At 39.1% G+C, this 19,027-nt stretch overlaps 1 long non-coding RNA gene and 1 pseudogene across 1 annotated transcript; both read right to left on the bottom strand.

The window, feature by feature from the left end:
* Positions 1–2,340: 2,340 nt before the first annotated feature.
* On the bottom strand, positions 2,341–7,129 carry LOC141350176 (uncharacterized; annotated as a pseudogene).
* Positions 7,130–13,011: 5,882 nt separating this feature from the next.
* On the bottom strand, positions 13,012–14,256 carry LOC129440669 (uncharacterized). Its single transcript, XR_012358196.1, has 2 exons — positions 14,006–14,256; positions 13,012–13,224 (listed from the first exon to the last, which is right to left on the bottom strand). It is a non-coding gene; the product is annotated as an uncharacterized lncRNA (long non-coding RNA).
* Between the last annotated feature and the right edge of the window lie 4,771 nt (positions 14,257–19,027).

The following is a 19,027-nucleotide window of genomic DNA, read 5'->3' as shown; positions in this document are numbered from 1 at the left end:
TACGCAGATAAAAACAAATCATTCTAAGGTAATAAAAACAATAAAGTTCATTATATAAGGAAGGTTTATACAGTACTTTATATTGCATTTTTGTCAAGAGATCCTTCTGTAAGTTACACAATGCACATTTAATACAATCTAAAATATATTAAAAATTAATTTAAATATTATAAAGACACAAGTTAGAAAATTTTAGCATTGATGTTTAATTTTAATAATAAAATTGTTAAATAAAAAATCTACAAAAGGGACAAAAATAAATATCCTACACTTTTATAAAGAAAGGTACAAAATCTGTCACTAGTGCAGTACCACTAAAGTACAACTTTGTCCCTAAAGGGTGCATATGAGTACCTCAAAGGCACATACTGGTATCTAAATGATACAAATTAGGACCTTTTAAAGGGTACTGTCCCAGTGACAGCTTTGGTACCTTTTCTTTCTGACATAGTATGTAATATACATTCAGCCTTTGTATGGCCTATTAATAACACATCCCCTTCAGTGTAATGACTTAACAGTTGCTGTATGTCATGAGTTCAAATAGAAGACATATTCAGCTATTTCCTTAATGAAATTTGACATCTCCCTCTTCTGACTTCTCATCCAACTGAGATAAATAAGCTCAAGTAGATAATGGCCAAATAAATGAGATGACTCCCTCATTATTTATCTGTCAACCCTGTCCTGAAGAAACCACCAGGCGGGCACCTGGCAGGACAGCACGCTCCGAGCGTCGTCCACGCCCCATGGATAATTCATTAGCGCAGCATGAGAAACCAATGTCAATTAGTGGGCCATTTTTTTTCTTTCTTTAGCAAACAGCGGGCTTTCTTCAGCTCAGGCAGGTGTCGTGCATTATTCAGTATGGCTGAGTCTGCACACTCGATCAGCACAGGGACTTAAGTAACCGCAGCTGCCCGGCCTCTGCCATCCACGGAGAGACTGTTGAAGGTTAGATCGTCATAGTCACGATACTTTCTTTAATGAGCTTCAGCTCAGTTTGTTCCCACCTGCGGTGAAGGAGCGAGAGCGGCAGCACAGCCTTCACTCATCCGTGCTGAAGGAGGGTTAAAAATGGCAGGAACAGATCAAATTATAGACATCTGGATGCAGCCCCTTTTTAAGAGTTGCCTAAACCACTGCTTTTCATGTTGCGATTGCTCTTCTGCCATTTATCCAGGGTCTAAAATGAGTGCAACAAGCGCCAAATGCAAGTAAAATTGGGCATTGGGGAGTTCAGTAGAATTGAAATGCCAATTATTTGCCTCTTTGCTAGTAATTTTTAGGGCACTGTAACATAATACACTTAACTTAAAGAATGACAACCTGACCCTTACTGATAAATCAAATGTGTCTTTTTCAGACATAACCTCAAACTGAGACTTGATATGGATTAAAAAAAACTAAGGCAGTGGTTCTTTAAGTTGACTAAAGCAGAGTGGTCTCTCAAACTGGGGGCCGTGGCAACTGGATTGGGCCCCAGTTTTATGACATTTTATAAAGTACATTAATTAAACCTGAGAAAAATAACACTACTAACCAACAGCACTACATTGTATAATTTAATGTTTTATTTAATTCAAATGATAACATTGATATTGTTTAATGTCATGAATTTTCTTTGGGAGGCCACAAAGGGATGCCCATACAGTAAGAGGGCAGGGGGTGCACAAAGTTTAAGAACCACTGATCCCAGTCTATTTCCTCATCCCAGTGTCATTTTTAACCCAGTTTGGTGTGTTGTGTTCAATATTTACCAAGCATGGGTTAAAAAAACACCCAGCATTTTAAGAGTGCAGTTGAACAAATATTCCTAATTTATTTCTTATTTATTGTGGTTCACTTCAAAGACTTTGAAGTACATAAAAGCAGGATTTTTTCAAATTTAAAAGGTTCTTTTAAAAAATACAGAATAAAACATAAATACTGTTCAATGTGACGTATGTTGCAAAATTTATTTGATTTTGAAAGTCTAAAGCTGCTTAAAATGCCAGGAGTTACTTTCAGATTCAGCAGAAAAAACCCTGTGAACCCTAAAAAAAATCCTGGGTAATTAAAGGTGCATTGTGTAACTTTTAGAAGGATCTCTTGACAGAAAAGCAATATAATATACATAACCAGTTGTGTATAGTTCACATTTAGGCATATAGCAGGCACTTTTATCCAAAGCAGTTTACAAAGATAAAGAAACAATCAAGCGATTTGTCATAGGGAGGCAATAATATAAGAAGTGCTTTATACCAAGTTACGGGTTTTCACAATTTCAAAACGATACCTGTTGAGAGTGAAACGAGAGTTAGTATTTTTTTTAGTAAAGAGATGTGTCTACAGTCAGTATCAATTTGTCAGGAATATTTGAAAAAGAGAAGTTTTTAGTTGTTTTTTGAATGTAGCGAGAGATGTGGCTGATCGGACTCCTATAGGAAGATCATTCCACCAGCAGGAGGCTAAGGAAAATTAGTGCCCTTTTGTGAAGGTAAGACAAGACTCCGCTTCTTTCCTGAACGTGAAGGTTCTGGACAGGGTGTAGAAATGCAGGAAAGAGTGAAAGTATGCCGGTGCATTCCAGTGAAAGTTCTGTAAGTAATAGTGACTTATACCTGACCCGTGCTTCAATTGGTAGCCAGAGAAGAAAGATGAAGAGCGGCGTTACATGAACCCCCTTTGGGCTATTTGGAAGATAAGTCGGGGTGCTGCGTTCTGAACCAGTTGGAGTGGTTTGATGCTTTGTGCTGGAAGGCCAGCAAGGAAAGAATTCCAGTAGTCCAACCTAGAGATTACCAGAGCCTGGATCACGAGCATGCTCCGTAAGGAAGCGGAATATCTTCCTGATATTGTATAATGCAAATCGACATGATCATGCTTGTCTTTGCAATGTTATCAGTAAAGGACAGTTGGTTGTCAAAGATTATGCCCAGTTGAATGGATAGGTCATGCTTTACCTTTGTTTGTTCCGGAAATGCAAGCAGCTCAGTTTTCGCTAGGTTCAGCTGGAGGTGGTGTTTCTTAAGACGAGTTGTTGGCTAAGCAGGCTGTAATGCATGCTGCTATGGTGGTATCTTCTGGGTGAAATGAGAAGAAGATCTGGGTGTCATTAAGCATAGCAGTGGTAGGAGAAGCCATGTGCATGTATGATAGGTCGTAAGGATGTTGAGAGGTTGGAAAAAAAGCAGTGGGCCATGCACTGATCCCTGAGGGACCCCAGTGACCATCTGGTGGGGTGTGGACAACGTGCCCCTCCATGACACCCTGAAGTATATATTAGAGATAAAAGATATAAACAATTGAAGAGGTGTGCCTGTGATCCCTAGCAATGACAGGGTGGCTAGTAGGATCTGATGGTTATCTGTGTTAAAGGCTGCCGACAGGTCTATCAGAATTAGAACCGAGGACTTTGATTCCGCCTTCTCTAGCCGTAATGCTTCCTTGACAGACAACAGTGCTGTTTCGGTGGAGTGGTTGCATTTAAAGCCTGACTGTTTTTTATCAAGTAGGTTATTCAATGATAGAAAGTTAGATACCTGATTGAAAACTGCTCTTTCATGTGTTTTGGCAATGAATGGAAGGAGTGAGGCGGGTCTATAATTGTCTGTGAGAGAGGGGTTGAGTGTGGCTTTTTTAAGCAGTGGCATGACCAGGGCCTGTTTAAACGTGGACGGAACTGTACCGGTGAGCATGGAGGTGTTGATGACGTGTATAAGTGTCGGTGCAAGTGTATCTGAAATGGCCAGTAAGAGATGGATGGGAATTGGGTTGAAGTAACAGGTGATGGGGTGGGTGGGGAGAATTTTAGAAACTTTAGTGTCGGTCAGCGGAGAGAAAGACAAGAAACGGATGTGGGATGTAAGTGTAGTGTGTTCTGATGTTAGTGGTGTGGAAAAGTGGTTGCTGATGAAAGACGTAATAAAAGTCATCAGCTGACAATGAGGAAGTAGGTGGAGCAGGAGGGGGGCAAAGCAAAGCAAAGAGTTGAACGTTTTGAATAGCTGCTTAGTGTTGAGAGCGTTACTTACCTTTGCGGTAAAGTATAATGTCTTTGCGGTGGTGACGCTAGCCAAAAAAGAGGACAGAAGTGACTGGTAATAACAGAAGTCGGCGGAGTTGTGCCATTTCCTTTCAGCAGTCCTGAGTAGTATGTTACTCGTGGAGGATGTCAGACAGCAAGGGGCAAGAGGGAGTAGCACGAGCTGGTCTGGAAGAAAATCTAAACATGATGTTAGTGTAGAGCAGTGTTTCCCAACCCTGGTCCTCGGGCACCCCCTCCCAGAAAGTTTTAGATGTCTCCTTATTTAACACACCTGATTTAACTCATCAGCTTGTTAGGGACACATGTTTACCATTTTGGAAGGAGGCTGATGAGTCAAATCAGGTGTTTTAAATAAGGAGACATCTAAAACTTTCTGGGAGGGGGTGCCCGAGGACCAGGATTGGGAAACACTGGTGTAGAGCAAGTGTCAGTTGCAGCATCTGCATCTAAAGCCAGGAAGTGAGATGTAAGAGAGGATGCCACCTCAGCAGAAAGGATACAGGGGATAGAGAGCGGAGGTTATGCATGAAATGTACTAAAGACGGTATGGGTGTGTAGGATGTAGGTAGGTTCATGTCAAAAGTTACGAAAAAGTGGTCAGATAGATGGATAGGTACAACCTTAATATTCTCTGTAGTGGAGCTTGCAGATGAAGATGAGATCAAGCTGGTTTCCTGACCTGTGAGTGGCAGCGGTGGAGAGGAGAGTAAGGTCGAATGAGGAGGTGAGTGTGTGGAAGTCCGTAGCATAGGGCTTACCTTCAGGTGGATGTTAAAGTCTCAGAGTATGATGAGAAGACTGCCATCCTCAGGGAAAGAGGACAGCAGCATATCAAGTTCCTCTATGAAGTTCAGAAGCGGACCTCGAGGGAGGTAAACCACAACAATTTGAAAATGAGTAGGAACAGCTATTGATAACAAGCAAACCTGTGCCTCCAGCTCTGCATGTAAGGCGAGGAGAGTGAGAGAAGGAGAACTACACTGTCTCAGACGATGACATGTTTGTCCTGTGGCGGCAACCGTAGCTTCTTTATGCATTTCGAAAGGGAGGGGTGAGCTGTGGACTGAGCGGTTGGTTGCAAATCAGTGTCTTACCTCTAGACACCAGTTTGACACTGGTCGTTTAAGTGGTGTTTTACCACAGTCCAAAATATATTCCCCTAATATTGTATTCCCCCTGTTGGTTCAGTGCATTACAAAATGTTTATGAATGAATTATATTTATAAATACATAAAAAACACCAGTTATATGAATGTAATTTATTTCAATATGCAATTGAAGTGTTTCGGTTCAGTTTTGAGTGATGCACAGCCCTGTAACATGTTATCCAAACTATCTGAAAAAGTTAAAGAGAGCAGGAAATGTATTCATTGCCTCTAGCAAATGCAGATTAATGGAAGTTATCTTTCCTCCCTCAGGCAACGTCTACATCTTCATCTGTAATTGGACTGCATTTAATCACACACATACACAAACATATTTGTATATGAGAACTGAGACCAGTAATATCTAAACCTGTAGAGGTAAAACTTGGTTTTCTGTGTCATCGGTGTGTTTAGATTGCTTATCTGCCACAGTAAAGTGATATCAACATCAATCTAATACCTTTCTAATCAATATTACTCTGCATTTTACTCTATAATACACTGCTGACCCACAGAGATTTACAAGCAACTAAGATTTCATTTCAAGCTCCTAACGGCATTATAGAAGTTTCTTATACCGTAATCTCTACGCTAGCAAATTCCAACATTTAATTTTCCAGCTAAATTCAATCAAACCTTCAGCCTTGTGTGACTAGCAAATCATGACCTCTGGTAGCTTGGAATAAAGCGCTCGAATCTCAGAGGTCCTTACTAAGAAGCAGCGCTAAAACTCGTTCATGTATAATTAAAAGTTCTCACCGCGTTCGGAATATCAAGGAACATTAGAATCCCCTGAGAGGTGTCATGTGGTGGGGAAAATAGCACGCACCCCTTAATGTGTCGCTGTAATTATGTTCTGCGGTATTTCTCGCCTCTCCTCTCGCTTAATTTTCTAGTGGCAATAATTTGAAGGGGGTTAAGGATCTATTTTGTCACTGTTGTCAGCAATGATGTACAAAATGCCCCTCGGGGGCCACAAGTCATTACGTTATATCCCCATTCTGCACCAGTTTATCTGCTGAACAAGAGTGTTAAAGTGTTAAAATGCAATGTCTTGCATGGCCTCAGGTGTGGGGACAGGGGACACAGCGATTAGTAGAATAGGAGAATGTAGTACATAGCCCACCCTGTGGTCTGTGTGGGTCCTAACACCCCAGTATAGTGACGGGGACACTATCCTGTCAAAAAAAGCACATGGGATGAGACATTAAACCGAGGTCCTGACTCTCTGTGGTCACTAAAAATCCCAGGATGTAATTCGAAAAAGAGTAGGGGTGTGCCCTGGCATCCTGGCCAAACTTGCCCATTGGCCTACTAATCATCCCAATATATACTAAATGGCTACATCACTCGGTCTCCTCTCCACTAATAAGCTGGTGTGTGGTGGGCGTTCTGGCGCAATATGGCTGCCGTCGCATCATCCAGGTGGATGCTTCACATTGGTGGTGATTGAGGAGATTCCCCCATTCACATGTAAAGCGCTTTGAGGTCTGCAGAAAAAGCGCATTATAAATGTAACAAATTATTATTATTATTAAACTAAACAAGTCTGTGCATTTAATCGTGTGTGTATGTTCCCATACACGTAAAAAAACGGAGTATATTCTGGGCTTAATAGAGAGACACATTAAACAGGCAGTTTTCACCCACATGGCTATTGAAACTCTCTTTTTAATGTTTTTTTTTATTTCATATACAATCACATAAGTTTAAAAATGAAAGTTTATGCCACTAATGAGAACATGTTAATCAATCGCTATAATGGACAACAGCGTTATTTTCCATTGCATTTACTGCAAAGTGCATCTTTTTAACTTTAAAATGAGAGGTTTACACTCGAAATAGTGCACTTACTGTCACCAAAGATATTTGCTATTATTATGAATAAAAGACTCCATAGGGCCGATCTGGTGATGAAAGTCCCACCTTTCAGGTAAAAGAACCAATCATCCATCGATAAAGTCTGAAGATTCTCTGGGGAAGGGGATCTATACAGAGAAAGGTGATTTGCATCCGAAAACCCAGGAAATAGTTTGTTTTTACGTGTACGTGAATATGCAACATATACTGTGACAAAATGCAATGCTGCATACTACATTCGACTGTACGCGCATGCATGACCTACATGTACAAAGTATGCATGATTAGGACAATTTGGCGGTGTGTGCACTGTACAAGCCGGGTGTGCCTCATACGTCTTAAAAAGTGAAGCCTTTAACTCTTTGATCGCCCCTGGTGGCTGGCTGCAGTACAAGTCATTAACCCAATAAAAATTATTTACATTTCCAATAAAATTTTCTGAAAGATGGTTTTGGTCCTTTAAGGTAGTTGTTATCATGCTGATATATGTTCAATTGTTCATTTTTGTGATAAGTTTCATTTTAGCTAGTCATTTGATGCTATAGAAACGAGGCATGTCTTTACGATTGGCGTTGTTGAATTGGGCGCACAAGTATTTGGGTGGAAGTTTGATACCGTGGCTCCACGGATGATTCTACCCATGCCTTGGCTCCAAACTGACGTTTTTACATAACGTGGCGGCAACCATTTTTTGCTTCAATTCATTACAATGAAGGGAGGCGACGCCGTGTCGTCCAACTTTTTTTACAGTCTATGGTACGAGCACCCTTGCGTATGCGTGAAAACGTAACTATACTTTTAGCTTAACACTTACTTGGCTTAATTGAAGGAATTTTGGCAGTGAGTCAAAAAATGAAGGGTGATAAAATCATTATTATTTAAAAGTTTATTTTATTTAAAAGGGATGTCCCCCATCCCCTGCATATTATACCCCCATGCATGACTTTCTTATTCACTATAAAACAAGTACAGCGTGCCGTGCTATTTAGTATAAACTCAGTTTACAGAATTAGATTTTTCTATAACGTTTTTCTTAAACTAATCAAGTAATGGCTTTAACCCCAGTCTGGCAATGTGAGAGACAGCTATTAGCATATTCTCCTCTCTTGGGCTTTGTTTATAGGCAAATGCCAGGACTCCTCTCTGGGTTGTATTGAAATTGGATCGGCCTATTAAGTTCAAGTTGAGGTAGTTTGAGTTCAGGTTGTTTTTGAGCGTGTAGTCCATTCCTCACGGGTCCTAATGACAAGATGCTTTGTGCTGTCCTTTAGTTTTAATAGAAGCAGACAGGTCTGTGAAAAAGGGGGCTATCAGTGCAGTCCTGCCATCTGTAAAGCCTTTAATCAGAGTCCCAGACTAAAATAAATGAACCTCCCATTCGCTTAAAGAACATTAAGACCCTTCAAATTCTTTACAAGGTAAATAAAGGTGTAATGAAATCAACTTTGGCCCAATTTAAATCATTTGATTCTTAGGAGAATTAAGCGAAGTTGCCGTGTGGTCCTTCTGTTTGCTAAAAAACCGGGACATGTCAGGATTTAGCCTGAGGGAGATCTTGAAGTCTAAATCTGCATTAATGATTAAAAAGGAAATCTAATCCTGAGTACTGAACATGCATCACGCAAGTCAACAGGCTTGCCTAAAGTTTAACTATGTTCTTAGGCACAATCAAAGATTATTATATATGTTGATATCACAATGTGATTTAATAGCATTTGTTTATTTAATATCCTCCATAATTTTATTGTTTTTCGCTACTGATAAATGGTACTACTCTCAGCTCCATTTAACAGATTTTCTTATACAAACTGCATTAGAGAGTTTATATTCCTCAACGTGGTAAAATAACAGCAGTGTTTTCAATCATTCCCTATCCATTTTAGCAGAGCGGTTTCAATTCAACAGCTGCAAAATAGTATCAGGGTCAAAACAGGGGCATATTCAGCATAATGCTTTAACATGCCCTGTGGTAAATGAATGACCATTATCCAAAATGAAATGGCTTATATGTGAACTTTATCACTGCCACATGAGTGCCCCCTCATCTGGCTGGCATAAGGTGCCATCTGCCTGCTGGTGTTTCTTATGCCCATGTGCCAGATCTGTGATTCCCTACGATCTAATAATAATAATCTGTAACCACTTAAACTGAGGCACTTAAATGGGAATGTGCATTTGGAATCTGCAAGTAATGGTTCACCAAAAAATAATGCAACAATATCAGATTTTCACTGCATTAATACTGTGCCCAGAAGGACTGATGGTGCTCCGATAAATGCCAATATACACTAATAATACAGGGCCGATAACTATTCTGAATTGCACAGCCAATATTAATCACAACTATTTCATGTACTAATGCACCCATTACGGCTTTTGATCAGTAATGGGTGCATTCACACCAGCCGTGGATTTCGCGTGTAGTTGGGTGCTTGAACATTTGAGTTTACTCGCTTCATTCGTGTGTGAAATTCAAGTCATTCAAGACATTCACGCGGAAATTTGTGTCATGGGAGGGGCTCTTGCGACTCTGCTGAGACTTTGCTCGCTTACTGTAATCACGTCACTACTACAGCAAGGTCCTAATTGGTTACGGCGGCACGGAATTCTGCCGAAGTTCAGATTTTCAACTCGCGCGTTTCCCAAAGCAACGCTCAATTTGTGTGGAACGCACCAACCACGCCGCAGGACTTAACATGTAAATCACTCGCGCTTGCCGTCTCTACCGCGTCTAGTGTGAACCCTGCACCAGTCCTTATCGATCTGAAATCACTGAGTAGTTTAAAACATGCAATTGAAAAAGCAACACTCATCTAACATAACCATTATACATATTCCTTATTATCATGAAAATTCCTGAAAAACATTTGAAGAACAGCAATATAAATATATCCTTAAGCCATTTCCTGGAGCTGCGTGTCATAGCTGCGTGTGTATTGGTCTTCGTCTGCAGCGCATATTGAGTTTCTGCATGAGAGCGCCCTCTGGCTTTTAGATTTAGCGACATAACACCATAATTAATTGAGAAGCATAGCAAGCATCATCGGCCGATCAATCAGTGCATCCCTATGAGATATTAAATATAAAATAATACAAATAAATAGTACAATTCAAATATATTGTTTATTTTGTGGTCAATAAATCACGCTCAAAAAAATAAGTTTATGGAGTGTTTGTAACCATTGTGAATTGTAAGGTGCATTAACATCACATACTATTCTGAAGTGTCAACCAGATACAGATAATTATTTACAATATTATTATAAGTTTACACAATATTTGCAGGGATGCACCGATACCGATACTGGTTTTGGGTATCGGCCTAGATACCACATTTTCTAAAGCACTCGTACTCGTTAAAAGTCCCACGATACCGGGGATCGATACCACGGTCTGAGAAATGTCTATGTTTGAGCGGCGTGTAAGGGGTTAATGCTTCGTGTTGTCCAAAGAGGCAGAGTTTACAACAAACTGGAAAACTCGTCCCTTGCTTTTTTGTTAAATTATATGACTAAAGCTGTTACCTGTAAATTTAAATAATGTTTTTTTTATTAAGTACTCGGTATCGGCAAGTACTGAAAAGCAAGTACTCGTACTCGTATTCCAAAAAAGTTCACTTTTTAATATCACGTCATTGTCAATACCGGAATATTGTAATAATCCTAATTCACATTCACAAATAATCTCCATTAAAGTCCACATGAAATCAAAACTTATCACATTTCTTTATATTGCAGTGTTTAGTATAATCAATTAATCTGTGTGGATAATTTTTTTTACAAATTTGTTTGCACGTATAAATCAAATCTGAAAATGTACTTCCGTCCAATCGTGGCGATACTTCTCTGATGACATCACCTTGATGCCCTTGGCAGAGAATCTGTTAACCCCTCCAACTATCAGTCTTCTGCAATTTTTTTCCAGAATAAAGCACCTATTATTCTATATTCAATTAATTCAGAGTGGAAAACAAAAGCCATGCCTGATATTTTCCTTGTGTGATATTCTTTTTAACTCGGAAATACAACACAAAAGTGGATTGGGACTTCCTGTTCATGGGACTTTAAACACAACATGTGTAAATTTGAAATCATTCTCAGGATAATAATTGCAGATTTTTGTGGGTCAACATCACTATAAAGTGCCTTTTGCGGTCTTTATCAGAATCACTCAGTCATCATGTATATAATCCAAAATAATTAAATTCTGAGGTTTTATTATAAATATGTTTTTCCCATTTTATACCATTTTCTTTGATTGGATGTATGCGATTTTGGCATGTCCTAGACACTGCTTTTGTGAACTTTAGTGAGTGTAAAATAAAGTGGTCCTTATTTTTCAACTTTTAAAAGTTCATGCTCTCACCACTGATATGTTTGAATAAATAAATAGGCAATTTTTTTCAATATTAATTAATATTTAGAGGTTGCTAAAGAAATAACTGGAACAAAGTTACCCTCCAAGAAGCAAGATTTGTATGTGTTGTGCGCTTTTAAATTATGTGATTTCAGAAATATTCAAAGGCTTTGAGCAGCCTAGATATTGTAGGAACAATTCAAAATTTTGCACAGTGTGTTTTAATTGATATCCTAAAACATTTAGGGAGTGAGAGTTGAACATTTCAAAAAGAAAAATTGACCCAAGGACCACCCTAATGTAAAAAGTGAATAAATTACATAATTCCAAAACTCTTTGATTTTTCTTATTGTCCTCAACAAGTTATTTGATAAAACAGGTCATTCTTATTTATTTTCATTTTTCATAATATTATTAAGTATTTTGCACGTGTCCCTGAAATTGCTGTCCACCCTGTCATTTTGGGGTAAACACCCCTTAAAGAAACCAACAGATGTAGTGAGTGACATTCAGTCACCTATTTGGTCTTTCTTCAGTAAAGGTTAAAAATATAAAGCACACACAGTAAGTACCTACACTTGTTTTTCCTTATTTTCATCATATTGTGTTTGCAGTTGAAAATTTACATGACAGGGTGTACATATTTTTGTATGGTGTTTGCTTGCAGTTAATTTGCAGTAATGGAGCTTGACCAATATGCCTCTTAATACAAAACATATGAAGTTAAATGGAAAATCTCAGATTTGGGGGGGTTCCAGTCCCAAAAGCACTTTATAGTGATATTGACCCTTGTAGTGAATTCATTTAATTTTGGATTTTTTTACCAACACACCTGATTCAACATTTATCAGCTCATTGTAAGATACAATTGCCGAAAATTCAATGTGTCTAGTTCTGGGGGAGAGTTGAAAGCTCATTGTAAAATGATTAAGGTGCCTATTTTGATGCTAATAATTGTCCTTAATAATGCATAACACAGATTGTTCTGTACATTCTACCGCTGTTTTTTCACCCATTTCAGTTCACTTTCTCTCTGAAATCTTTCTTCATTATGAGCTATGACATGCAGTCTACTTAGCTCCCACACAAACTCAGAGTTTAACCCTCTGGGGTCCGACCATTTTGGGACACTGTCAGAGGTTCTGACATGCTCTTACATTTGGTCTTTTTTCAGTTGCTTTAAAACATAATAATGGCAAGTGTCTCATACCACTGTGTTCAGCACAAACTGGGCTAAAATATTATATGAGCTACATGTATGTACATGTTTGTATTTTTGAGAGGAAAAGGTTTATGCGTGTTTTTTTAAAAAGCTAAAATTTTAAGTCACTGATATAAGTCCACAAAACTCATACTAAACATGTTTTAACAAGACTTTCCTAAACAGAATCTAGTAGTCTAGAGTTTTTTCTTTAAAATGATGTGAAAATCATCCTGCCTACTCATTCACATAAACAAGTATATTGATTTAGAAATTGTAAGACACTTTTTGTTTAGAGGGGCCGTATGCGAGAAGGATTGATTGACAGCTAGCAAACAAAGGCTCGCATAATGAGCTGCATAATGAGCTGCATAATGAGGGAGGAGGGAACTACAGTAAAGAATGTGAGGACAAATGAACATGTTTGTTTGAGGTTTATTAAGAAGTTAACAATATAATCAAAATAGAAATGAAGGTCAGTAGGACCCTATTCAAAAACTTAACTTGTATAAGAAACTGATAAACAACAGAGCTGTAAACTTCATGTGGCTCATGTTACCATACAACTTTATGTCCAAAGAGTGTGAATATGTTTTTCCACTTCATAGTTTACTGATGAGAGGGATGCAGACCTGTAAGAGAGTTATGAACAGCTGTTAGCATAAATTGTCCACAGAAATACCATTACATACATAACTGATGGGTAAATGATAGCACTTGTAACGGTGGTTGCCTAAACTCAATATACTGTATAAAAAAAACTTGGCCTAGGCGGGTTTCGAACCCGGGTCTACCACATGGCGGCCTAACGCACTACCGCTGCGCCACCATTTGGTCACGTGATTTGTGTCTTTCACACACCTAGGTAGACTGGCCAAGGTAAATTTATAATTTAAAAAAAAGGCGAGTCTCCGTGTAAACAACGCGGAGCTCATAATAAAACGGTGTCGCGTGTAAAACGCAATGTATGGAATGCGTTGCATGTAAACAATATCATATTACAGCAGACCCCCCCAGTGCAGCATTACTCAAAGTTGCCATGAAGGATACGAAAGTGTCTACTGTACAGCATGTAACAATGAAATCCGCCATTACGTGATCACGCGTACTCGTTTGTAAATAAGCATGTAAACATGGAATCTTACGGCACACACTTAAAAGACACAGCAGTGCAGCATTACACAAAGTTGCCATGAAGGATACGAAAGTGAATAACTGTGTCTAACACTGTACAGCAAACAATGAAATCCGCCATTAACGTTACGTGATCACGCGTAAGTTACTCGTTTGTAAACAATGCGAACGTTTTTCAATCCGAGGCGTGCAGTCTGTTGAGGTTGCTTATGTAGGCTGAACTGCACAAGCCATAACATATTACATGATAGCAAATATAAATGAAGACAAATGACTTACAGTTTCTTCAGGAATATATCCGCCTCCATTGCGTCTTCCATTGTTCTTCTTCTTAGGTAACGTTAAAGATAAACGCTTCTCTTCCTCAATGTCCAGACATAAATGAAGATATTCCTCACGTGTGTGTATAAAGTTTATAATCCAAACATGCGCTAAAGTCTTTAAATCTTATCAAACATTACGCTTTGCTCTGCTGGTTTGAACAGCTCGTCTCTTCATTACCATGTCAACAGCGTGTGGGCGTGACCGCATTAGAGATAATGAGCTCGGCTAGGAAAAACGGTACTCTCTTTACTTCAATGCAGATTATATAAACAGGAAATATTTGTTTTTGATAATAATTAGCTTGTTTGAAAGTAGACATTTCAGGCTTTCTTTGGACATGTGTATTATGTTTGTGTGACGAGTATTCGCGGAGTTTCAACTAATTTTTGTAACGTGATTTGAGAGACAGCTGGCGGAGACAGAAATGTCTGAATGAGCACCCTGTTTATTTTCTTTATTTGACAAAAACACAAAGATCTGTTGTTATTGTGAATGTACACTAATTTAAGAGGACCCTTCAGAGTTTCAAATGATGTCAAACACGTAAGTGTTTGATTATTAATGATGGAGTATTTTAAGTTGATTCTGCTATGATAAGGAGAAAACACGTCAAAACGCGTCCCCGCGTTTTTGGACCCCTGGGGGTTAACTGATGTGTTGGGATTCATTTGTGGCATCAATATCTAAACTACTAGATAATGGGCAACACTTTAACAGGCTGTTTTGTCATAAGCACAATGCTCATTGGAAAAAGCCTATAAAGTCATATTTATGGTTAATATTTACATTAAAGGTATCTGGCATGAGCCAATGACATTAGTCTGATTAGTGAAATGCAAACGGATAAGTACTTGAATTTGTTCACATTAAGAAGCTGCTATGCATTCTCTACATTTAAGTACACTTATGTTCATGATACCTTTAAAGACATTATTTATCCTTGGGATATAAACCGACAACTGCTTTTTTGCGTTTCCACTAAGAGGTTATATTTAAAATTATGGCAGGAAAGAAAAGGTTATGAAATGGCGCATGAATATTTAGGGTCTGTTATTGGACACTCCATCTCACCAAGTTTGTTAATTATAGATGGCCTGTCCTTGTAGATCTGCCCTTGCATAGTAACTTATGATTTAGCAAATGATTTAAATTTTGTTAATGTCAATAAAGGAATGAAGTCAAGACTTGTATCAGCTTTTGCCAAGCGGAAGCACAAATACGTTTACAGACGATTTTTGACTTAAAGGTATAGGGGAAGATTTTCGTTTTCCGGGTGGATCATCAAGACTATTGGTCATCCCAGATGACAATCATTCATATGTTGACGTATAACCGTTGTACGTGCTTGCCTCTAGGTTCTCTTGCTGCACATGTGCACTTTCACGTGTATGTGTGTTGTGCTACGATTTCAACCATTCATTGAAGCTTGCGTTCTCGCTGTGTTTTTTTTTTGTCAAAATGTCTGAGGGTCGCAAGAGAAAAAGTGTCTACGAATTGTATGACAAGAAGAGAAAGGACTATAAAGAAAGAAACAAGACCAGAGTGTTTATGGGAGACGCTTTTTTCACACGCTGGCGTGAGCTAAAAGGAGAGGTTGGGCTTCCCACGCGAAGTTTCTACTGGAAAGGTACATTTTGTCATGCTATTTGGAGAAATCCATTTAAAATCACTGCTAGTAAAAGTTGATGTAAGCTATGATTAGCGATGCTAGCCCTGGCATGAGTCACGAACCGCACAGACACGGTAAACATGCCGACAGCAACTAGTAAACAGAGCTAAGAGAAGAACTAGGCTCCTGCATGCTCTCTCTCTCTGTCTCGTGCACGCGTTTAACAGGCGTTCCCTCTCGGAAGGAGGGAGAGTGTTGCGTGTGCATTTTTTTTTTAATATGGTAAACACCAACTGGCCAGCGTGCCCCAGGTAATTCAATTGACCTTTACAGGTTACTGGTCAAGCATAAGGCAGAGCTGTTAGACAGGTAAGGCTCACACTCTAGGTAGAGAAACAGCTTGTTGGGAGTTAAACTCATGGAAATAATTAATTGTCTCTGCAAACAGCTTAACTAGCTGTTCAAAATAGGAGGAATGACCGGGAAGTTTGTAAGGGGGACTTATAAATTAAACAGTTGGTCAATATGTCTTTTTAAAGCATAATGCAAAGAACGCTTCAAAGCATTAACTTTACTTACTTTACTCAGGTTTTTGCACATACTGAATGATTTGTTTACAAATACAACGGTATTTCCTCAGAAGCTGTGAATTACTTTTGTGTTGCCTGTATCTGCTTTTTGAACCCACAAACTTGCATTAAATAAATACTTGAGGACTGATATCTATCTAAGATACAATGTCAAGTACATTTTGGATGGCCTAAAGGTGAGTAAATTAATAACAAATTTCAATGAAGTATAACGCTTTAAAGGGATAGTTCACCCATAAATGAAAATAATGTCATTAATGACTCACCCTCACGTCGTTCCAAACTCGTAAGACCTTCATTCATCTTCAGAACACAGTTTAAAATGTTTTAGATTTAGTCAGAGAGCTTGTTGACCCTTCATTGAAAATCTACATACGGTATACTGTCCATGTCCATAAAGGTAATAAAAACATCATCAAAGCAGTCCATGTGACATCAGTGGGTCAGTTAGAATGTGTTGAAGCATCAAAAATACATTTTGGCCCAAAAATTACGACTTTTGTCTGCATTATCTTCTCTTCTCTTTGTTGCATAAAATAACTATTGTTTAACAACAGTAAATACACTCCAACCTGAATTCACACCAACAGCTCCCAAAGCACAGCTTCCAGTTCCTCTTACATTATGCCAGCAAAATGTACAGTAGCTGTAAATTTACCGTAGCACACCATAGTCAACCTTTTTGCCAAAAAGTCTTTAATGTCGCCATGAAACGGAAGTATCAAATGCCTAATTTTCCTCGTGGTGACGTGTATCCAAGTAAAACCGGCCTCTGAAATTAAATAAGGCAGGGCTGGATTTGAATTTGTCCATCGAGATCTGATTGTATCATTTGATGTTGGGTCGTGTTGCTAATTGCTAATCGCAGCGATATTCTCCCGGACCCCGCCCACCTGCCATACATTATGACCGGAAGTAAAGAGAGAATGTTTTTAGGAGGGGAGGAGATTTGCATTTTTTATTAAAGATTATGAGGGCATATGAATTTTTAATTAATGAAGCTTACATTTAAATCATTTGTAAAAAAAAAAAAAAAACACAATATTACAAAACAAATTACAGTTTTTATTTTACTTTCATTGCGACTTTAAAAAATGGATTTGAATCTGTCACAAGGTTCGTCAAAATATAAATAATGTGATCAGTAAAATCTATGATCAGATTTCAGCAAACGTCTGTGACTGCGACACCAAAGTGGCTTTTGCTGCAACCCTCGAGGGCAGAAGTAACTCAGCATGCGGTGTCTAGACCGCTCTTTCACTGAAGACACAGCCGCGCACAGGAGCAGAATGTTAACAAACACAAATGACAACAGATTCAAAGGTGACTGAATCTTCTGTTTGCACAGACTTCTCACAACAGCCTCCCTGTGACTGCCTTGGTCTGGTTTGGCTCAAAAATTTTCCCTAAAGCTAATAATAATGCAGAGAACGGCCTTCAGTCACATTAAAGTATTATGCGATATTACCCGGCAAACAATAGTCTGGCGGCAATGTCGTGTCCCCGGCCAAAAATAAGGATGGCATAAATCTATACACACACACACACACATACAGCCAAAATTGTGCTGACAAGTTATAACAACAAATCTTGCGATAATGAAGATTATTTTGCATGAAAGTGTTAACGCGTTTACCCATTTCTTTCTACGACCACGAGGAGAGCACTCCAACACAGTAGGTGGCGATGATGCAACCTGATATTGTGTTACCCCCCAATAAATTAAAATGAAGAAGACCACAAAAAGAGAAGTTGGGGTTGTGGCCTTCCAAGGGTGCATTCCACTCCAGTTTTAGACACACACTCGCGAACTTCCCTAAGCACTTCCCCTCGGGGGAATCCCTGTCGCCATTTTGAAGTGCGTTCCACTTCGTCAAGTGGATGAGGGAAGTTTGCATGGACAGACCCTCGCTCCCTCGATTTTGACCGAGGGAGCGAGTCTGCTTCATATGTACACTTCATGCAGCTTCATATCCCACAATGCAGCACGATTGTGACGTCACTTCGGCAACTCGCGCTTTGCACATGGAGGGGGCGGTCTCCACTTTCCATGTGATCAAGGGCTAAGGGCGATCCATTTGAACCCACTTCAAGTGTTCTAGCAGTAGTGGGCACTCGTACAACGTAAGCAATGACGTACATCCGAATGAACGAGACTGAGGGAAGTTAGCGAGGGAAGTTCATAAAAAAATGAACTGGAACGCAGGGCGAGGCCGTATTTGGAGGCCAATGATGTCACTTGGCCGCGACGATGGCGTTCCCAGTACGAAGGCTCCTTCACGTGCAGCCTCCAAATGTGGCCTTTCTTTCCCCTGAAACCCAGGATCCATAGATGGACCCTTCACAGCCTTGGCTATCCCAAAATTCAATGCAGTGCATGTGACGCAGTTAAATACAGTCAAAGTGTATAAAAGGGTCAATAAGACATTACAGAAATGAGAAATCGAGAGAGCGGGAGAACTTCTAGTCCAAATAAACACAAAAACATTATAGATGAGATTGAGAATAAAAGTCTTTGACATCAGAGGCCTCATTTATAAAATGCTGTGTAGAAACCATCCGACATTTGATCTTATGATCATTTATCAAAAATGCAAGTGATTCATAGAACAAACGTACATACAGAAAACGCACGTACCCCTTTCTTTCAGATGGAAAATCTATAAATCGCAAATGATCTTGAACTTGTGCGCAGCTGAGCAGTTTCAGATCTCAATCTTTAAAATATGCCTAATTATGTCATAGACATAAAAAGAGTGCTTGCCAATGTTTAAACCC

Source organism: Misgurnus anguillicaudatus, chromosome 17 (genome assembly GCF_027580225.2).
Source record: "Misgurnus anguillicaudatus chromosome 17, ASM2758022v2, whole genome shotgun sequence".
NCBI lineage: Eukaryota > Metazoa > Chordata > Actinopteri > Cypriniformes > Cobitidae > Misgurnus > Misgurnus anguillicaudatus.
This window is presented reverse-complemented; position numbering and strand designations above follow the sequence as displayed.